This window comes from Nannobrachium achirus (assembly GCF_963921795.1).
Source record: "Nannobrachium achirus genome assembly, chromosome: 1".
Taxonomy (NCBI): Eukaryota; Metazoa; Chordata; class Actinopteri; order Myctophiformes; family Myctophidae; genus Nannobrachium; species Nannobrachium achirus.
Genome location: NC_137810.1, coordinates 34,663,029 through 34,669,280, shown reverse-complemented (window position 1 = coordinate 34,669,280; position 6,252 = coordinate 34,663,029).

Below are 6,252 nucleotides of genomic sequence, written 5' to 3'. Positions count from 1 at the left end.
ACTACATTCTGGCTATTTTGTAGTGTTCAACCTCCTAAACTATATCAATTAAATAGTGGACACTAACATAACAACAACGCAGTAAAACAGCACTGGTGGACTCCGAGGAACAACAGACTCATCGGTAAATAAATCCAATTTAAGTGTCAATATACGAACACATTTCACTTTGTTACATTACATTGTCTTTCAGTTGGCTGAAATCAGAAAAGACTAAGACTCTTGCCACAGCATGTGATTTATATGTAGTACCTCTGCTTTGCCACCAGATGGGGTACTCTCCTAACTACGTAATATGTCCGAAATGAAACAAGGTTTGTTTTTTTCTGTTGTGGCTGTCGGTATTAAAGTCAATATTTTGTAAACACCTTATTAGTAATCATTCACCATTCATTCAGTGATAATATTCAGATTATGCTTAATAGTCCAGTAAAAATAAAGCTGAGGTTGGAAAAAATTGTGTTATTTAGTTTTTCAACTGATTCTGACAGGAAATTAGGTCTACTAGCCAGGATAAAAAATCTACCATAATCAGCTCACTGCAAATACCCACAGTGGCCAAATCAAGTTGGGCTCCCATCGACTTTCTATACAGGAGGAAAATACACAGAAAAAAGATCTGCTTTAAGTAGGATGTGAGGGGTCTAACTAGGGGTTTGTCATGATGCTGAATCCATTGCAAGCATTTGTTTTGCACAAAAAACATTCCTTGGCCCCAGAAAACGCCCACAAAACTGATGAAAAGAGATGACTCATCACTTTTCATCACTAAACCATCATTTTCTGGGGCCATTTTTAGCCCAAGGAATGTTTTTTGTGCAAAACAAATGCTTGCAATGGATTCAGCATCATGACAAACCCCTAGTAAGACCCCTCACATCCTACTTAAAGCAGATTTGTTTCTGGGTATTTTCCTCCTGTATAGAAAGTCGATGGGAGCCCAACTTGATTTGGCCACTGTGGGTATTTGCAGTGAGCAGATTATGGTAGATTTTTTATCCTGGCTAGTAGACCTAATTTCCTGTCAGAATCGGTTGAGAAACTAAATAACACAATTTTTTCCAACCTGAGTGGATTTTTTTCCTAGATTTACTAGACTATAAGCTGAATTGTATTTTCTGCTGACACTAGGGTGCGTTCGGAAATGCGCACCGGGTGACATTGAGAGTCCATTCAGTGTGGCTTATTTACGAACGACCAGATAAGAGGCAACGGTGTGCTTTTTCAGTCGGAAAAGTTTCTTAAAAGCAGCAGTTGCTATTGATGGGTAATGTAATTCATAACATTGGCCTACCTCGCCCTACCTGCTGTTAGTTTACACGTTGATGCGTGTGTAGAACTTTGTCCACCGCTGGTTATTGTCAAGAAACATTGTTACAGCAGAGAAATAATCTTCCAAACACAAATGTCAGTTCTTGGTTTGTTTATTATATGCAGGAAGGAATATAGGCTATATATTATACATTATATTAAAGACATTTAAGACAGATGAATACACACTATTTACATGACATGAAAACAGTAACAGATGAATTAATGCTTAAATATATAATGTATTAATATTCTAAATCAACTGAACGTCAACAAACTCATTATAAAAAACAAAGAAAGAAAATCAACACTATAAAATATCTAATAAATAAGCCCTTGGTGGCTGCAGGGGAGTCAGGTCTATCAGTACCCTCTGGGGGCGTTCCATCAGGATGCTTGTCCTCCTGGTACTAGTGTCATCTTCTGGGACCTGTGGACGCTGGACTGGTGGCTTCCCAATCACTCCAGCAGGTCTCTTGTAGAGCCCCAGGTGGGAAGGGGGCTTCCTCTTCTGTATGAAGGCGGCTATTTTAACCACCCTCCTCCAAGCAGCAGCGCCAGCGGGCCTTCTCTTCCTGCTTGCTGAACTGGTGGTGCCGCTCGTCTGGATGGACACCTGCTGCTGCTTGGGGGCTTCTCGGTCATCCTCAGGCTCAGCCTTTGGAGCTCCTTCTCCAGGTGGTGATGCAACGGGGACGCCCCTCAGACTCAGAGTCAGCCTGCCGGTGATGGGGTCGAAATGACATGACCAGGTGAGCATGTTGTGTTCGAGCTCTCTTCTCCATGGTGAAGTGTTGTTCTCCAACGGTTGATTCTTTAAGCAGAATTCTTCAGCAAACTTGAGATGAGAGGTGAATTTAAATAAAAACTGATCTAAACTGTAAACTAAACGGATAAAACAGAAAACTGATATAGAATGTAAGAACTTGAGCAAACAAAGTTGGTGATCTGTCTTTCGATTTGCGTCTGTCTACGACCAGTGATTCAGGATGAATCAATGAAGCAAAAACTCTTTGAAACCGTGAAGTCGTTAACCGGCTAAACAAAGACCCGCTGTGATTGGCCCGCTTTTGTTGACACTGACGTACGCTCTTGGCCTCGCGCGGAGAAGCGAGCTCCGTCGTTACAGATACTGCTCTGCGTCGTTAGCCGCGAAGCCGATCTGTGATTGGCCGCTACTTGACTGGCCAATGAATCACAGCTCGCTTCTCCGCGCGAGCCACTGTCAACAAAAGCAGGCCAATCACAGCGGGTCTTTGTTTAGCCGGTTAACGACTTCACGATTTCAAAGACTTTCTGCATCATTCATCTTGAATCACTACTCATCGACAGTCGCACATCAGACGCTCTTGGCTCTTCAACTTTTCTCAAGTTCTAACAGTTTATAGTTTATCAGTTTTTACACTTCGCCATGGAGAAGAGAGGGCCAACACAAGCGGTCAAGAGACCACATGATGGACCCTCACCCTGCCTTGAAGACCACCAGCCACCAGCCGAGCTCACCTGGTCATGCCATTTCGACCCCATCACCGGCAGGCTGACTTTGAGGGGCGTCCCCGTTGCATCAGCTGGAGAAGGAGCTCCCAACCAAAAGCAGCAGGTGTCCATCCAGACGAGCGGCGGCAGCAACGGTTCTATGGTAGCTGGGTGCACACATCGCCAGTCAGTGACCACCAGTTCAGCTAGCAGGAAGAGAAGGCCCACTGCTGCTTGGAGGAGGGTGGTGAAGATAGCAGCTGCTAAGATACGGCAGAGGAATCCCCCTTCCCACCTAGGGCTCAATAAGAGACATGCTGGTGTGCCTGGGAAGCCACCAGTCCAGCTTCCACAAAAGGTTCAACTTCCAGAACAAGATGACACTACAAGGAGAACAAGCATCCTGATGGACGCCCCCCTCAAGGCCCCCAGAGGGTACTGGACTGGTAGTAGGTAGTACTGACTCCCCTGCAGCCATCAAGGGCTTATTTATTAGATTGCCTATTTTATAATGTTGATTTTCTTTCTTTATTTGTTATGATGATTTTATTGAAGTTCAGGTGACTTAAAATGTATATTTAAGTATCAGTTCATCTGTTACTGTTATTTCAATCATTTTCATGTTATGTAAATACTGTAAATAGTGTGTTTTAATCTGTCTTAAATGTCTTTAATATACTGAATAATATATATAGCCTATATTCCTTCATGCATATAATAAACATCAAACCAAGAACTGACATTTGTGTTTGGAAGATTATTTCTCTGCTGTAACAATGTTTCTTGACAATAACCAGCGGTGGACAAAGTTCTCAACCGCACTACTTCTTGAGTCAAAGTATAGGTACTCCTGGTCAGATATTACTCCTCTACAAGTGAAAGTTGCTTAGTCAAATTTGTGCTTGAGTTAAAGTACTGAAGTGCAAGTAAATGCTTTTGAAAATACTTAAATATATGCAAATTACAAAGTAAATGTTCTTTAATATCAATGCATTGATGTACCAGTAAGACACCTAAGGGCGACCTCGAGGTCGCGCCATGTCTTGGCAATCTGGCCAGTGATGTATATCAGACCATATTAATATACATAAAAGGGATCCTGGGGAATACCCATATATGGACTTTTACATATGGAGATCCAGGTGATGGTAGTCAGCTCCACATAGGGATCTCTATATATATGGGCATAAAAGGGATTTGGTTCCCCTGGCATAACAGGGATTTCCATATATGGGCATATAAGGGATTTGGTTCCTCTGACATCACATTGATGTCAGATCGTGAGAGTCAATCAACAAAAAAGACAAGCGTTACCCATGCAGAACACGGACAAGATGTGATGTTCTGATACTAAACTGATACAATAAAAGTTATTCAAACATTTTCCAGAACTTTTCAAAAAACATCAATAGTAGATCTGCTTCTTTCCACTACACAAATACTTGTACGTTTCCCCTTCCTAGAGATGTAGTTAGTGGAGTCAAAAGTACAATATTTGTCTTTGAAATGTATAGTGTAGTGAAAGTCACAAGTATCCAAAAATATAAATAAGTAGTAGTACAGATACTCGAAATATTTACTCAAGTTACATTACAGTTAAACATGTTGTTTTCTCTCCATACATCTATTGAGTGAACATACCAGGTCTAGAGGAGAATGTGAATGTGTACAGTATACAGTACAGTCTACTATGTATATATATATAGGTACAGTATACAGTAGGTCATACCGGTATAATTAATTGGGAAATAAAGTGTAAAACAGTCATGGACAGAAGAAGCCCATCTGTAACAGAGAGAAAAGCAACACTTGTGTTCAGGGTCACTGCAAGTCATATCGGACCCCAGGTCAATGGTAAAATGGTACATTTATATAGAGGCATTCTCCAAAGCACTTTACAATGGGTATTACATTCAGCCATTCATACACAATGGACAGGCCATGCGAGGCCTATGGAGGTCAGTGGGTGTTTGATCAGGCTGAAACCTTGTCTATACATCAGATAATGTTATGTGTGTAGAATTTGGCGAGTTAAAAACCAAACCATTAAGTGAATATAAAATGTAAATATTATTCCTTTGCCCCATGATAGATACAGGGACAAAGCCTCAGAATCCAGTAGCCTACACTGCCCTACAAAGCCAAAGTGCAACTGCGTTTTTGGGCACACCAACTTATTTGTGGCATCCCATAGGTCAAATTAGCCTTTGTGATTTTGGGGGATACACAATTACCTCAGGAACAGATATACAATCATTTTACTTATATGTTGTCACTTATATGTTGATATCGCATTAGGCTGACCAGTTGGAACACTTTTAAACAAATATTTCAGTAATCTTTTGTTCATAGTATTGCACTCTAGCTTTTGGATGGCACTACAGACAGTAGGTGGCGGTATTGTACCTTTATAAGCAATGGCTATGGCTACTGTACATGTTGTAAGTGCAACCCAGCATCACCTGTGTGAGTGTACAGCAGCACTGACAGCAGTGTTGACAGGGGAGAAGAGAGTTGTCAAGTTGTGTAACTAGTTTGTGTAGTAGGCCTACCAAATAAAGGTATCCGCAGCATCTAAGTTGCTTGCAGCACAAAACACAAGGTGAGTGACAGAAAGGAGCATATGACTTTACCAGCACGTTAATTAAAGTTGACCACAGTTGTGTGATTATATTTCCAGATAAACATAAGTCTTAGCATGCACTCAGTCCATTACAGTGTGGTGGAAAGTAACTAGTACATGTAGCCTACCTAAGTAATGTACTGTATTTAAGTACAGTTTTTAGGTATTTGTACTTTAGACCTCCCTATCTGCTACTGTAGATGCTTCCCTTTCATCTATGGTGCTTCCCTGTCATCTATGGTGCGTAAGTAAGTATGTTTTAAACCAAAAATTGGTACGTAGGCCAAGGCAAAACCTCCACCCCAAATGTACATACCGTACTTAAACATATTGGATATTGCAATTAAAAGTCTGCATGAAATGTATTTTCACAGTATAGTCATTCTGAGAATTAATAGATCAGGAAAAAATAAAACAGGCCAGAGACAGGGCGAGAGTTTTAAAAATAAGCGTGGTTTATAAAACCCAGACAGAATCACCAAAGTGTATACAGAAATACAAATATCATCAGGAAAACCATCATAGTACAGTGTTATACACTCAACATTTACAAACTACTCCGTAAAAGGGAACTCAGAGGTTGGGTCGGAGTGTAAGACTTTTCCTTTCTTTTAGTCTTATCTATCTTAAAATCACATTTAACCACGTAACATATTTGTAATTTTGTATCTTGTTTCTGTATCTTATCAAAGTACAACCTAGCAAACTACAGGTACTATCACGTTCCCCTACATAGGTCAGAGAAAGGTTACAACATCAAGAGAGGGGAGAGAGGAAGATGCAGAGATATCTAGCACTTTTACATCATGAGGTTTCAGCAAGCAGTAAAAACGAGTGGATGA